The following is a 16,326-nucleotide window of genomic DNA, read 5'->3' as shown; positions in this document are numbered from 1 at the left end:
CATTTATAACAAAAAGCCACAGCTGCCGTCAAAGCCAACAACTGTGGGAGGCGGCGTTCTCTGTGTGGCAGACGAGATGCTGCAAAATGAAAAGACTTCAGTGGATTGTTGTTCCACCTTGTCAGCTCCATCTGGCCAGTGTGCACGCGTCGCAGGCCGTCTGCAGTAACCTTTAGGGTAGAAGTGATCGACTGGCTTCAAACCCACGGTGCTCCGGGTTTACACACCTGTGCAGAAGAACGCACCACTTGTTTATGTGGACCTATACTGAAGCATAATGGATGTTTACTGCTGTGGGAGACGAGAATGTGAAACAGTCAAAATGTCCACCTTTAACCAAACGTGCTGCCTGAACCTTGAACAAAGAATTTCAGTGGAAAGTTTCATTTGTGACGGGCTGCAAACTTAAACCTGCTCCGTTTACAAGCTGCTTTCATGAAGTCGAATTAAAACTGAAGAACCAACAAACAGCAGCCAAACCACGAAGAGGTGGGAGAGGTCCGGGGTTTCAATCTTATTTCATACGTTTTATATTTCATAACATCAGCATCGTAGACAGTCATAGTAGAACTCATGATGGCATCAGGACTGCTGTACTTGTACTGGGTGGGAAAACTGAGTCATTAATTTTTTGTTTTTAAAGCTAAGAACCTTTTCTTTAACGGAAATGAATATATATTAATATCAACCCCTGGTTCTGGTAACAAGTTGCCTTTCATAGTCATTCCCAGAAATATTTAGCGGAGCAGAAATGACCAGTGGATGAAAATTTGGCTAAGCTGGAGTCATTTGGGAACGTCTGGCTGATCGTAGACCCATCGCAGGAAGTCCTTCTCTTCGCACGGCTCATGTTGGATGAATCTTTAAAATGTTTTACACACAATTGTTTGTTTTTCTAAAGATGCACATTGGATGATTTAACCTCCTAGGACCTGGTGTCCACATGTGTGGACGTCACATTTTCGGTTATTTAGACCAAAATACTCAATCTTGCTCTACATGGGCCTGATATCCACTTACGAGGACGTTATGCTGCTACTGTCCTATCAAAATGTTAAACGAATGTCCTCATGTGGCTCTGATTTTTCTTAGAAACAAAAATTAGAATAAAAAAAAAATTCTTTGTTTTCACATTCATCGTGTCCCAATCAGCCCAAATATCAAAGAGAAATGAAAAATGCTGCAGTGGAAGAGTTCAGGTCTCAGGAGGTTAGAGTAGATGATCCTTCTCTCTTTGCCATTAAAGGCCAAATAAACTACAGCTCGTTTGGATTACGCAGGTGGATGAATATGAATGAATGAGTGACGGAGCAGTTGTTCACTCCCACCCCTGCATTGCTTCCAGTACAACTCCATTGCATAATACTGGGCTCAGACCTGTAAAGGTTTACTGCAGATGCATTTATGACTTGTTTACATTCTGGGCTTATCTGCAGGTCGTGAACGTCCCGAGGCGAGTTCTTAGACACACGGGATACTGCAGTTTTCTGAGCGATAATGCTGTGGCGCGCATCAATGCCAGGAAAAATAAAACACACTGCATGACTAATACACATGTCATACATTCCCAATCAATGGAGGAGTTGGATTCAATGGAATATTCCACAAATCCCGACCTTGCCAGATTCATTAGCCCTTTGTATCCACAGAAAATAATAACTCCGTCTTTCAAGCGACCCGAGGATCTGGGTAATGTTACCGGTGATCATTGCAGTTGACATCTTGCAGTTATGCAAAAGGTTTGTTCCATTACGTTCAAAGATTCAGGGACCATGATGACAGCTGTCTGAGAAGGATTGACCGCAATGATTTCTCCCTTTTCCACAGCTGCACTCGTGTCTGTCCACCAGTAGCTCTACTGCACTAAATACCTGCTAATAGAAGCAATAAGAAAATCGCTTCATCTGCCCACTGTATTATGTCAATTTCCATTCATTTCTAATGAGCTTCTCAGAGGCTCACTCGGTGTCTGATTCTTTCCACTACAGCTCAGAATTTATTGTGCTCTCTAGTGTTGGAAAAACCTCATTAAAGCCAGACACGGAACACCCGGCACCTCATTCCAGTGTAAATTCCTTCAGCTCACGTGATGTCGCACACAGTGCTGTGGCTAGACGAAGAACGGGAGGTAAACATGGCCACCTAAAGGGCCTGTTGCAGTGAACCGATGGATCTATCCTGTAGTAATAGGAGAGATAACCTCTAAAGGCCACTGTGATCACGGTTTAGGAGGCTGTGCACGCTTTGTCCTTCACTTGTGTTAATATAATAATATAACACTGATCAAAATAAGTTGCCTTGTCTTCCAGTCCCAGCAACACCTCATAGGATCCAAATTAAAGCTAATTTCATGCTGTGTGTACAGAAAGTGACTCGGACTCTTTGTGTGATGCCCCCACATGCCTCTCTGCCAATGATCCTAACTGATAGATGTTAGCAAAGTTCATCAGCACGTCTTTAGTGTGACTTCTCCCATGGCTCATGCAGTTGCCATCAGAGATGGGCAGTAACACGTTACTTGATAACTTTTTTCAAGTAACGAGTAAAGTAAGGGATTACTATTGCAAAATCGGTCATTAGATTACCGTTACTTTCCCGTAGGAACGCTGCGTTACTGCGTTACTAAAACCGTGATTTTTCTGCGAGAATGTCTCACGACAGTGATGTAAGCGAGTGCGACGTTAGTGACAACAGCTGTGTGCAGATCAACAATGGATCATATATCGAGTGCAGAGAGAGTATGAGCGTGCAGCGTTTAAAGCGTGGAAGTACTGACCTTACTTTGAGTTTGATTCCATAAAAAGTGACAAAAACATTAGTGTCCGCTGTGCGTGGGAAGAAAACTTCTGTTTACAGCGAAAAAAACCCCTAAACTTCCGAGCAAGCACCGAGTAGCTACGACGTAATGGGAAACTCACAGAGAAACTCGCGGATTCTTCCACTGACCGCGGCACACCTGCACCAGGGTAAACCTCCGCCTACCCCACTCCTGCTTTACAGGTGAAAATAGAGCAACAGGACCGCTGAGTCTTTGACTTTATTTATTTTCTGCTGTGTTTTACTTGCATCTATTTGAAAGACTGAGTGTAAACACAAAAAATATTTTATTTTATGAGCTGGAATGTGCAGAAAATAGGTTTAAATGTTAAACTAATTTCTTCCAGTCAGAGAATGTTGCAGATAATTAAATGTTTGCTTGATGCATAAAGTTAAAAGATTAAAACTAATAAAACAAGTTTTAAAAAGAGACTTTTCCATTTGATTACATTTTGTATGATGGATTATGCAGAAAAAGTAGAATTGGGCTGAAAGATCTATCGCTTTATCACCTCTTCAGGTTGTAAATCGTGTTTTTAAAAAGTAACTAAGTAACTAAGTAATTAATTACTTTTGAAAATAAGTAATCAGTAGAGTAACAGGATTACTTTTTTGGGGAAGTTGTCACGGCGGGGTGCGCCGATGTGTGCGGAAACAGGACCCAAAAACAGATGATGACGAGGAATAGTAATGATTAACAGAAAAGTGAACCTTTATTGCGATGACGACAGGAAATGAACCAAGAGACCAAAGCAAACAGGCAAAACACTAAGAAACAAAACACTAAGCTGGCAAAACACTAAGAAACAAAACACTAAAGGTACTAAGACCAAAAACTATAACTATGACTGAGGTGGAAAATAAACAGGCTATGACTATGACTGTAACTCTGGTGAGATAAACAGACGAACTGACAATGGCATGAAGAAAACAAAAGGCTTAAATACAGACATGAGGTGATCAGGGGAAGTGGCGACACATGGGGGAAAACAGCTGACAGACATAAACCTAATGACAGGACCAGGAGAGGAAAGCTAAATACAATGAACAAAGAACACATGACATTGTCAGAATAAAACAGGAAATGACAACACAACTTAACAGACCTAATACGTGATGAAATAAATAGAAAACCCCAAAACATAGAAAACCCAGGAACAATAACTGCCTAAACTAAAGGCAAATAGGAAATAACACAAACTAATAACATATCAAAAAATACAAAGAAAACTCAGAGTGCTGGGTCGGAGACCCAGCCTGTGACAGAAGTAATCAGTTACCGATTACTTTTTTCAAGCAACTTGACCAACACTGGTTGCCATACAATAAGATGAGACATTAAGAGTTCCCAGAGAGTGAATGGACCAACTGGGAGTTTTTGGCGTTCGAAGCGTGAAACTACTTGATTACTTTTTCACTCCAAGCCTCTCTCCTATGACTCTGGGAAGTTGTGGCAGATTTGTGGCAGATTTGTGGCATGCTAGGTTTACCTGGAGAAGGTCACAGTGGTGTTGTGCAGGAGAGCGTTTTGCTTTATAAAGCAAAGGGGGGGGGATAGCAACAAACTCTTTGATTCTTTGATAAAGTCGTGGATCTGGGTCATTTTGACCCAGCATTTTCAGTTTCATATATTTGTCTGTATTATGGGAGGTATTCTGATTCTCTTGTTATGCTTCGTTGATTATTATTATAATTCTGTGTTTCAGTTGATTCTGGTTTAGGGTTTTGTTCTTGTGCCCTCGTGTTTAGTGTAGGTTTAGTTCAGTGTCAAGTCTGCGTCTTTGTGACTTGTTTGTTTCCTGTTTTACTTTGAAGGTCCTTGTCTTATGTCAGTGTGTTCAGTTTTGCTTCCCCCGTCTCGTCAGGCTCATCAGGTCCAGCTGTGTGTAATCTCCCAGTCTCCTTCAGGAAGTATTTAAGTCATGTGAACTCGTGTTCTGATCGCTGCTCTGTGTGTGAATGCACTGTGTGTTCACCCTGCTGTCATATGACAGATAATGTATTTGAGTGGGTGAATTTTGTGACCCTTCCTCAGCGGCACTGAAGTGGCCGAGGGATTTCTAAAGAGGGGTGGACATGGAGTAGCGCCAGCTACTTCAACACTTACTTTAAAGGTGATTAAATGTTTCCTGTTGATCCACCTGTTTCACTCTTGGCCTCCCCTCAATCACCTCTGCGAATGATCTTGGTCTATTCCACCAGTATGACACGATTTTAATATTTTGACAAATAATTTAACGTCTTGTGATGAAACTAGCTGCTTTGGTTTGTAGATGCAGTGTTGATGATCGGGGAGCTTCAAGCTTAAAGAAATTAAATAGCAGTGCAGTAATGAATCACAGTTCATATTGTTGATGTGATCAGCTAGCTAGCAGGGCTGCATGTTATCTATCATATGTTTCTGTGAGCCTGGAAGCATCTCAAACACGGGCTGTGTTTCTTTGTATCCACGAGTCCATACGTTTATAAGGCCGTAGCATGTGTTCATGGAGGTATATAACTGGAAGAAGTATCCTTACCTCTCCCTGTCTCCTGTCTGTGTCACTGCCCAGTTAGCATTATAGTGCATGGATACTCCATTAATGCAGCACAGCTCTGTGCAGCACTCCCTTGCCTACTGTGCTGCTAGTAAACGTTTCAGGATGAAGTGTTTTGCAGGTAGTGCTCTCGCGCTGTGAACTGTAACACATGCTCATGCAAACTGCTCACGTTCTTCTCTGTTTGTTCTAGCAGAAGCACACAGGAGCAGGGTAAGAGAAGATGGCTTGGATTTGCAGCCGTCACTTTGAAAGCTTTTGCTGACTGCTGAGCGATAGTAAGTAGTAAAACACATTTATTCATATGAACATGTGCCAGACGGTGACTGTTTCCAAACATTATCCACCCACCTGTCTATCTTCAGGCTAGGAGCACATTTTCCAGCAGCAAACCATCCAGTGGGTTACATAATAAAGTCAAGATTTACTGTACGGCTGGTCAGCCTAGTGGCAGTCCTGACTTCCTATCCAAGCTCTGGGAAGGTGGCATCCTGCCCACCTGGGACTCGTATGGTTTCTAAGAACCATCTCCCATTCAGAAGCCGAGCTGTCCAAGCTGCTGCTGCTGCCTGTAGCCATGCTACATACTTCTGTTTGAGGTTATGTGAAATAGATTTATTGCTTTAGAAGAATCAGTGTGAAACTGCTCTGCATGGACACTTTGGGGTAATTGAGTTATACGATGGCCTGAGAGTCTTTGTGTGGCTCTCCGGATTTTCAGGAAAATGGTTCCATGTGTTTGGGTGTGTTTACATCAGTCTTTGTAGACAGGAGCAGTTAGTCTTCACCTTTAGCTCTGCTAAAGACACTGGGTAATGCCTGCCTGCGCTCGGAGCAGCGTCATTCACACCAACTGTGTGTCCCAGCTGATAACAGCAGAGCTGATGCACAGGAGTCCTTTCACCGACACTTACGGTTGGATGTGGTGACAGAAAATAACTTCCATCTGTAGGAGTAACAGGAGCCTTTTAAATCTGTCTGCCTGTTGTTACTAATGGTTTACTGATTTAGAGAGAGCACAAGAAACACTGACATACAACAGATTTAGTGATTGGCACATCCAGCAGACACTTACGTAATGAAAACAGTATATTTGGACAATAAAAAATAAAAACATTTCTACACAGATCCTCAGAGGCTCAAATGTAAAACAAACTGTCACGGCGGGGCGAGCTACGCACAGTAGCTCGGCGTGCCGGTGTAGCGTGCTGACTAGACCCAAGCGCGGCTACGGCTAGCGGTGGGTTTGGAGCAGACACGCAGTTATTCCAGTAACGATCAGTGCACGAAGCGTGGCTTCGGAACTGTCGTTACAGACAGAGAGCGAGCGGAGCCGGGAAGAGAAAAAGGATTGAAGGGAAAAACACTCACGGTTGCTGAATCAGGCGGAGACTGACGTCGGCAGAGTTTCGGAGCTCCTGACACGAAGAGAATGATGTCTGAGCGGCGAACAGGTGGGTGGCTTTTAACCCCGGCCCCGTGATCAGCTGATCACCAGCTGACACAAACGTTTAAAGAAATGAGCGTTAAATTAAATATGCTAATTTCAGCTCCATTTTTTAAATTCTTGGGTAGCAGCTTGATTTACGACTAATTTCTTCTGATTGGCTGTGCCTCAGAGACAGAAGCTTTTTGCTGCTGGTGGGAGGGGCTTTACAGCCGAGGCTGTGCTCCTCTCTTTAACACCGTAGACCCAAGAGTAGGAAACAACATGTTGAAAGCTGAATGCTAAGAGCAGGGAGATGGCGTGAGCGACATTAGAAAATATGCACACCAAACTAAAGGATTTCAAAAGCACGTATTTATGACATAAACTTTAAGATTCCTGAGTTCAGTGGTTGTTGTTGGTGCCACATAAGCTAGTCTGAGATTTTCCTTCATCTCCAGGGTTTCCAGAGAACGGTCTGAAGAAGGGAAAACTGTTCTCCGGGGGAAATGCTTTGTTGGTGTCAGAACAGACCAGACTGCTTCAAGCTGACGGAAACGCAACACCAACCAAGCTACGCAGACAAGCATCTCTGAACGCACAACACGTCAAACCGTGAAACAGGAGGGCCACACACTGAAGAAGAACCACACCAAACACGTTTCGAGAAAGAACAGGAAACTCAGGTGACAACTCAGTTTCACGACAGTAAGGAGAGTGGCCGGCATCGCCTGGTTCGATGAGTAGTTGATGTGGTAGACGGTAATTTGGTGTAAACAGCATGAAAGCATGAAGCCATCCTTCCTTGTGTCAGTAGTTCACAATAATGGTGGCGTGTGGAAAATAACGAGTTCACCGTACTCAAAAGACCTCAACAGTCACCAGATCTCAGTGCAGTGGAGCAGCTTTGGGATGCGGTGGAGAACGCCGCGGATGTGCAGCCAACAAATCTGCAGTGACTCTGCGAGGCTTTCACGTCATTGTGGACCAAAATCTGGAGGAAATGTTTCCAGGTCCTTGTTTAAGCTGCGCCACGGTTCTGAAAGCAAAAGGGGTCCAAACTTAAAAAAGGACCGGTGAGTGTATGACCTACCACACATTATCAGCCGTGTACATGTAAAAATATACTTACTGCGTGTCCTGAGGTAGAGAATCTGGAAGTCAGGTTTCATTACTTCCTGTGCCCTGATATTAGGACATGTGGGTAGATTAAATCTGTGTGATGTGACAAAGTGCTGACACTGGCCCGTGTGCCAGATGTTTAGTGCAGTCTGAACCTTGAGCTACAGTACTGGCTCACAGCATTTACTTGCACACACACGCCGACTTCATTCCTTAAAAATGAGTTCATGTTTAGTGTGAACATCCACGACTGGAATGGAAGATACATGACAAAATACGGAAAAGCAGAAGCAGTCGTCTTTAAATTACACTGGATATGTGATGGGTGACATAGTGGTGATGAAGACGTGGGAGGCGAGACACTGAATCTGGGCTGCTTCACTTAGTAGAGCTGTGAACAGCAGTAGCTGTCCAAATGTATAGTTTAAGTCTTATTTTACCAGAAGTTTATAAAGCACATAATTATGGAATAGGAAACAATAACCTGGTTTTAGTCTTTTAATAAATAGTCCATCTTATCTTAATGACCTTGTAGTACCATATCACCCAAGGCTGGACTGGGACAAAAAATCGGCCCGGGCATTTTGACTAGAGACCGGCCCACCAGGATAAAGATTGAAAATGTGACGTCATTCAGGGGTAAAACCGCAAAGGATTCTGGGAACTTGTGGCAAGAGGTACTAGCGCACGCAGGCTTTCAATTGAAATCAGTCACACAGCGATAAAAAGAAACACAAAAATGTCAAGAAGCCGTTGTATTATTAACTGCAATAGCCGGTTGCATGACAGCCACGGGAAGCCGACGGGTAAAGAGATCGTTTTTTTTATCGGATTACGTCGTTGAAGAGAAATTTTTTAAGCCATGTTTCCGAAGTAAGAAGCAACGGATGGTCTGGATATACCAAATATAACGTCCCAGAACACTCCAGCTCACAGGTTACTCTGCTCCAAGCATTCCCACAAAGGTCAGTCTGCTGTTGTAGTTAATGCTTCATTTTTCTTAACATAATTGGTGATATAGGTTACAAGCAAGTCTGGCGCTGAACAGAAATGGTCGCGCTATGCTCCTCCCTCGTCATGCTCTGTCGATATATTACCTCACTCTGTCCTGTCTGGGTCTATCACCAGCATTGGTCCCACATTACTATCCATCATCAACAGTTCACTGAGGCAAGGCTGTGTTCCATCTTATTTTAAACATACTGAGGTAACTCCTCTGTTAAAAAAAACAATCTCGATCCTAGCTCTGCTAGTAATTACTGACCTATTTCAAAATTGCCATTTGTCAGTAAATTACTTGAAAAAATTGTTGAAAATCAGTTCAGGTCTCTATTATGTCAATTACAGATTCTTGACCCTTTTCAGTCTGGCTTTCAAAAGCAGCACTCTACAGAGTCCGCTCTCTTAAGAGTCTATAATGATCTGTTAATGGCATCTGACGCAGGGAACTGTTCTGTGATCATTTTGCTTGATCTTAGTGCAGCTTTTGACACCATCGACCACAAAATCCTACTTAACAGGCTGAAGGTTTTGGCTGGTGTATCTGGCTCTGCCCTAGACTGGTTTTCTTCCTACTTATCAGACAGGACCTTCTCTGTTAGGACTGATAGGTTCTCCTCTAACACTGCTGCCCTGACCTGTGGTGTCCCACAGGGCTCAGTTTTAGGTCCATTACTATTTTCTTTTTATATGCTTCCTTTAGCTGGTATCATTCAATCTTTTAGCGACCTGTCTTATCATTTTTATGCTGATGACATTCAGCTCCATATGTCCTTTAAGCCTCATCAGCTGGATAGGCTGTCCACCCTAGTCCAGTGCTTAACCCAGGTTTCTGATTGGCTTTCAAGCAACTACCTCGTTCTAAATACTAACAAGACCGAGACCATGATCATAGCTCCTCCTGAGCTACATTCTAAAATCAGGTTCTTGCCTCTTTCTGTCCATCTGTCAAGTCAAATATTTGAAATCTTGGAGTAATATTTGACTCTTCCCTGGGCCTTGACTCTCATGTAAAATCTTTGTCTCGTTCCTGTTTCTTTCATTTAAGAAACATATCTAAACTGCGACATATGGTTTCCTCAGCTGAACTGGAAAAACTCATTCATGCATTTGTGTCATCACGCTTAGATTACTGTAATTCCCTGTTTACTAGCTTGGATAAATCATCTCTCTCTCGCCTCCAGACAATACAAAACGCAGCAGCCAGATTACTAACTCGCTCTACCAAGCGTGTTCACATCACTCCCATCTTATATTCTTTACATTGGCTCCCAATAGAGTTTAGAATTCGCTTTAAAATTCTTGTTTTAACATACAGAGCACTAAATGGCCAGGCTCCAGATTACTTATCCAAGCTTCTTTTAAAATACACTGCTGCTCGTCATCTCCGCTCACAGACTCAGAGTCTCTTAGTTGTTCCCCGTACACGACTGAAGACAAAAGGGGACAGAGCCTTTCAGTCTGTTGCACCAAGGCTGTGGAACAGTTTACCACTACAATTACGTTTGCTTGACTCTGTGGATTCTTTTAAAAAACAGTTAAAAACTCTTCTGTTCAAACAAGCCTTTTGTTGATCTACATATTTTATTTTATTTTTTTTTACATTATTTACATTTGATCTTTTACATTGTATATAATGTCTATTGATTTTATTGTTTATTTTAATATTTTAATATTTGTGTACAGCACTTTGTGATTGCCTGTCTGCGAAAAGCGCTTAATAAATAAAGTTTACTTACTTACTAAAGTTTACTTTGTTTATTGTGCATAAATAGTGAATTGTCCTGACACAATATTGCGTTTCGCTTCTGTTATTATGGTACATTGACAAAAACATATACTTTTATTCACAGGAGAAAACAGTTGTTCTGTATCACTAATTGTCCAGTACGATTACAGCATACAGTATTATTGTCACTGCTACATTTCTGTGATGGGTACCAGAAATGATTTCCACTACTAATTAATTACCGTTGAGCTCAAAGGTCCTATTAATAAACGGTTAACGAATGTGTATTTATGACGACGATTTGTGAGACTGGTAAACTTACCTTTGTTCGTACCATGGTCTTTGATTTTTTCCTCGTATCTTTTCTTTGTCTTTTCGTCGAGTCTGTCTTTGTACGGACCGGCATTGTTCTCCTTTTGTTTTGTACATTCCTTTTTTTGCGGCAAAGAAAAAACAAGAAGGTATTGGAACCGAAGAATGAACGTTTTGCGGTGCTGCAAATGCTTGCATTTGATGCGGTACTTGGATTGTTTTGCCACGAGTTCCCGGCATGCAATGCGCGAAAGTCACATGATTGCTAAAGAAGGGGGCGGGTGCATTTGGCCTCCTCGGCTGTAATTGGTCCAGCCCAGAGTCGATCATGACCAATTGGCCAATCCAACACCTTTCATTGTATATACCCTTCCTAAAAAAAATAAAAAAAAAATCCATCGGCCCATAAAAACAAAAAATCGCCAGCGGCCCACCGCCGCCCGGTATGCCCGATGGCCAGTCCAGCTATGATATCACCCTATTGCTGTACATTTTGGGAGGAACACCCTTCAACTGGTGCGGGAGTATGAAAGGGAATCAAGGAAACTAGCGGATTATAGGAACCATCTCCGTTTCAACCTAAGATGCAGACAAAGCAGAGTTGTTCCTAAGAGCCTGCGCCTTGGATCCACTGTCAGGGGATACAGAGCAGACTTGATTCTACAGAGAGCACAAAATCACCTTTTAAGTGAAAGGATAAGACAGGTCCATTTCACTATAGATGCCCTCCAGATCAAGATCAGCCAGACCCTGCAGGAACTGGAAATCCTTCTACCCTCTCCAATCTTAGAAGAGGTTTACAAGTTTGTGAACAAGGCTCAGCGGGCCCAACACTCTAAAGGAAAAGAAAGACAACGCAGGAAATTCCACACCGTGCTTTCAAAAACACACACTCCTCATCCTGAACCTACACAACCCAGAGAAGAAAACACACCTGATGCCAGTCAGGAGAAATGGGTGAAGAACTTTTCAGACAGGAATCTCACTGAACCTGAAAAGAGAGTATTAGCCAAAGGACTCAATTTTGCCATTTCTCCACAACAGCTGCCCATAGTGGACCTCATCACAGCCACAGAAACCGCCATACGGATTAATAAATTATCACAGACAGAAGCAGAGCAAATCAGGATGAAAGTCTCAGCCACCCTCTCCAGTGCCAAAGTCCCTCCGTCCAACCTCACAATACAGGAAAAGAAGGCCGTCGCTTCCCTGAGCAAAGACCACAACATCACTGTTTTACCAGCTGATAAGGGAAGATGCACCGTGGTCCTAAACACTACAGATTACCACACAAAGATCACTACTCTCCTCAGTGACAACAATACCTACGGAGCCTTAAAGCGAGACCCCACAAGCAGCTACAAAAAGAAAGTTATAGCTTGCCTTCAAGACTTTGAAAAGGACAAAATTATTGACCGCCTTACATATCACCGCCTTTACCCAGGGGATGCCATACCCTGCATCTATGGACTTCCTAAGATCCACAAAGAAGCTGTCCCACTCAGACCCATAGTCCCATAGTCAGTAGCATAAACTCAGCCACTTATAACATTGCTAAACACCTTGCTACCATCGTTGCTCCTCTCGTGGGGAACACCCCACACCACATCAAGAACTCCACCGACTTCACCGACAAGGTCCAGAAACTTACCCTGGATCCAGATGAAACCATGGTGTTCTTTGATGTAGTCTCTCTCTTCACCTGCATACCCACCACGGAGGCCGTGGAGACTGTCAGAAAACGACTACAAGAAGACAGCTCCTTGGAGGACAGGACCAACTTCACACCCGATCAGATCTGCACACTGTTAGACCTCTGCCTCACCACTACATACTTCAAATACAACGAAGGCTTCTACAGACAAACACATGGCTGTGCCATGGGCTCCCCCGTGTCACCTATTGTAGCAACCTTTACAGTGGGGCAAAAAAGTATTTAGTCAGCCACCGATTGTGCAAGTTCCCCCACCTAAAATGATGACAGAGGTCAGTAATTTGCACCAGAGGTACACTTCAACTGTGAGAGACAGAATGTGAAAAAAAAATCCATGAATCCACATGGTAGGATTTGTAAAGAATTTATTCGTAAATCAGGGTGGAAAATAAGTATTTGGTCACCTCAAACAAGGAAGATCTCTGGCTCTCACAGACCTGTAACGTCTTCTGTAAGAAGCTTTTCTGTCCCCCACTCGTTACCTGTATGAATGGCACCTGTTTGAACTCATCATCTGTATAAAAGACACCTGTCCACAGCCTCAAACAGTCAGACTCCAAACTCCGCCATGGCCAAGACCAAAGAGCTTTCGAAGGACACCAGGAAAAGTATTGTAGACCTGCACCAGACTGGGAAGAGTGAATCTACAATAGGCAAGCAGCTTGGTGTGAAAAAATCAACTGTGGGAGCGATCATCAGAAAATGGAAGACATACAAGACCACTGATAATCTCCCTCGATCTGGGGCTCCACGCAAGATCTCATCCCGTGGGGTCAAAATGATCATGAGAACGGTGAGCAAAGATCCCAGAACCACACGGGGGGACCTGGTGAATGACCTGCAGAGAGCTGGGACCAAAGTAACAAAGGTCACCATCAGTAACACACTACAACGGCAGGGAATCAAATCCCGCAGTGCCAGACGTGTTCCGCTGCTGAAGCCAGTGCATGTCCAGGCCCGTCTGAAGTTTGCCAGAGAGCACATGGATGATACAGCAGAGGATTGGGAGAATGTCATGTGGTCAGATGAAACCAAAGTAGAACTTTTTGGTAGAAACTCAACTCGTCGTGTTTGGAGGAAGAAGAATACCGAGTTGCATCCCAAGAACACCATACCTACTGTGAAGCATGGGGGTGGAAACATCATGCTATGGGGCTGTTTTTCTGCCAAGGGGACAGGACGACTGATCCGTGTTAAGGACAGAATGAATGGGGCCATGTATCGTGAGATTTTGAGCCAAAACCTCCTTCCGTCAGTGAGAACTTTGAAGATGAAACGAGGCTCTGGAGCCACCTCCACAGGACAAGACTCAGCAGTCCATCTGCATCTAAAGGTCAAAGGTCACTCATTCGAGGATGCCAATGTTCACATTTTGGACAGAGAGGACAGATGGTTTGAAAGAGGAGTGAAAGAAGCCATCTATGTCCACTGTGAGCGACCATCTTTGAACAGAGGCGGGGGTTTACGACACCAACTCTCTGCCATCTATAATCCAGTTTTGAGATCCTTCCCAGACGCCTTAACGCCCACTCACATCCTGGGCCATCTGACCTCAGGAAATCACATGATAAGGTGGGGCCAGGTTTCACAATGAACACACCCGAAACTCTGGCTGATTGGGACCCACACCCAGTTTCACACCTTGGCTCAGGCGATTAGAGGATCATCAGGGGTCCTTTTGTCCCTCGTTGGGGGGAAACTCCCACTAGGTTTATATCTGGGACTCTCCACCATTTGACCTTAGAACTGAAGAAGCTTCTCAGATGAGAGGTGAAACGTCTTCAAGCAACTTAAAGAAGTCCAGACGCTTTTCTTTACAAGCTCCTTTGATCACCCTATTAGAGCACTTCGCTCTCGCTCTGCAGGCCTACTTGTTGTTCCTAGAGTATTTAAAAGTAGAATGGGAGGCAGAGCCTTCAGTTTTCAGGCCCCTCTTCTGTGGAACCAGCTTCCAGTTTGGATTCAGGAGACAGACACTATCTCTACTTTCAAGATTAGGCTTCACACCCCTGTCTCTCTTCCACAGCATGTCCTTATCCTGTCTTCCTTCTCTCTCCCCCACCAATCACAGCAGATGGCCCCGCCCCTCCCTCAGCCTGGTTCTGCTGGAGGTTTCTTCCTGTTAAAAGGGAGTTTTTCCTTCCCTCTGTCGCCAAAGTGCTGCTCATAGGGGGTCATATAATTGTTGGGTTTTTCTCTGTACCATCTACTGTACAATATAAAGCGCCTGGAGGCGACTGCGGTTGTGATTTGGTGCTGTGTAAATAAAACTGAATTGAACATAAAAGGAAAAAGAGACCTTTCCCCCTGTATGTGTAGCATACAGTTTAAACATACAGTGACTCCTGTTGGATATCATAATGTAAACTGAGTGCTTGCAAGTGAACAATAAATTACAAAAGTCAGATGTGGTGAAAAAAATGAATAACAATTTCCAGTTCAGAGCGTGACATCATCTGGCAGTATTTCTTGATGTGTTAAAAGAGGACAAACCAGAGATTTAATGTGAGCATCCAGAGTGAAAGCTGCAAAAGTCGCCCCAAGGTTCCTGATAGAAGGTTTAGCAAATGTGTCAGGGGCACCTCGAGTTTCCATGACCTTAGTTACAAATGTGTCAGGGACGTAAACACGGACTTCTGTTTTCTCTTCACAGAGTTAATGGCCTCTCAGGCTGTGTGACTCCTAAATGACAGTGACAGCAGCGCTGCGGTGGTGGTGGAGTGGATTTCATCTTCTGCTGAAGCGCTGTACGTCAGTGGTGCTGCATCACGTCTTTGCTCTGCAGCTGCTGGGCACCTGAAGCTTCTCAAGTATCAGACGTCTTTGGAACATTGCAGTGATGTTCTTGCATCTTGGAGTCAGACATGCTTTATGAGGTTGTCTAATGGCATTCATACGTACTTACATAAGCTTAATTTATCAATGAGGTATTTGGCCTCGCACTCCGTTTGCCCATGTAGCAGTCTGCTGTCACGCTGTATGATTTGGTTAGCAGGAGTACGCTTGAAATCAAACCTCTTTTATCCGAGTAGTGCCAGCAGCGTTATCGGAAAAGTGTGTAAGTGTGAATCCTGGGGTAAGGCTTCCTGTCTGATTATTCACTTTGTGCTCAAAACCATCAGCATCACAGCAAAACTGGGAGCGACTGCATGCTGCAGCACTATCTATCAGTTATTTCCAGAAGTCTGCACACAGTCAGCTCGGAAACGCTGAACTGGAGACGACGCTCTGTTTTGATGACTCAGGCTGTTCATTTGCTAAAGTGTCACCAGGCATTTGTCAGAGCGTCTCCTCACGAGGATGTGCAACAATGATTCTGCGGGTATGAGTTAACCTGGGCAAACTTTACTAGTGTTCACATGTGCACCTGCTATAAAGGGTGTGAGCAAAAAGAGGGGCTGTGCCGAGGGTGAGTCTCTGAATAGCAGGTCGTGGTCAGTAACTTTGCTTGAAAGCTTTACCCTTCAAAGCCGCATCCTCACACCGTGACATACAGCGCTATAGAAAGCACACTGAACTTTTCACGTCACAGAATCTCCCACATCGACAAACGCGGCGACGATCCAGTCACTAACCTTTGTGCTGGTGCACGGCCCCTCTGGCCCCCGAGCCGAAGCCACCATAATAGGGCTCATATGATTGTTGGGTTTTTCTCTGTGTCATGAAGCGC

The 16,326-nt window shown here is 43.9% G+C and overlaps 1 long non-coding RNA gene across 1 annotated transcript; it reads left to right on the top strand.

Annotated features, from left to right (window-relative positions):
• Positions 1-5,545: 5,545 nt before the first annotated feature.
• Positions 5,546-10,560, top strand: LOC143421998 (uncharacterized). The gene is made up of 3 exons (XR_013101581.1): positions 5,546-5,632; positions 5,720-6,808; positions 7,242-10,560. It is a non-coding gene; the product is annotated as an uncharacterized LOC143421998 (long non-coding RNA).
• Positions 10,561-16,326: the final 5,766 nt, after the last annotated feature.

Source organism: Maylandia zebra, linkage group LG14 (assembly GCF_041146795.1).
Source record: "Maylandia zebra isolate NMK-2024a linkage group LG14, Mzebra_GT3a, whole genome shotgun sequence".
In the NCBI taxonomy this organism is placed as follows: domain Eukaryota; kingdom Metazoa; phylum Chordata; class Actinopteri; order Cichliformes; family Cichlidae; genus Maylandia; species Maylandia zebra.
Note: the sequence above shows the minus strand (reverse complement) of the source record. Positions and strands in the feature narration are given on the sequence as shown.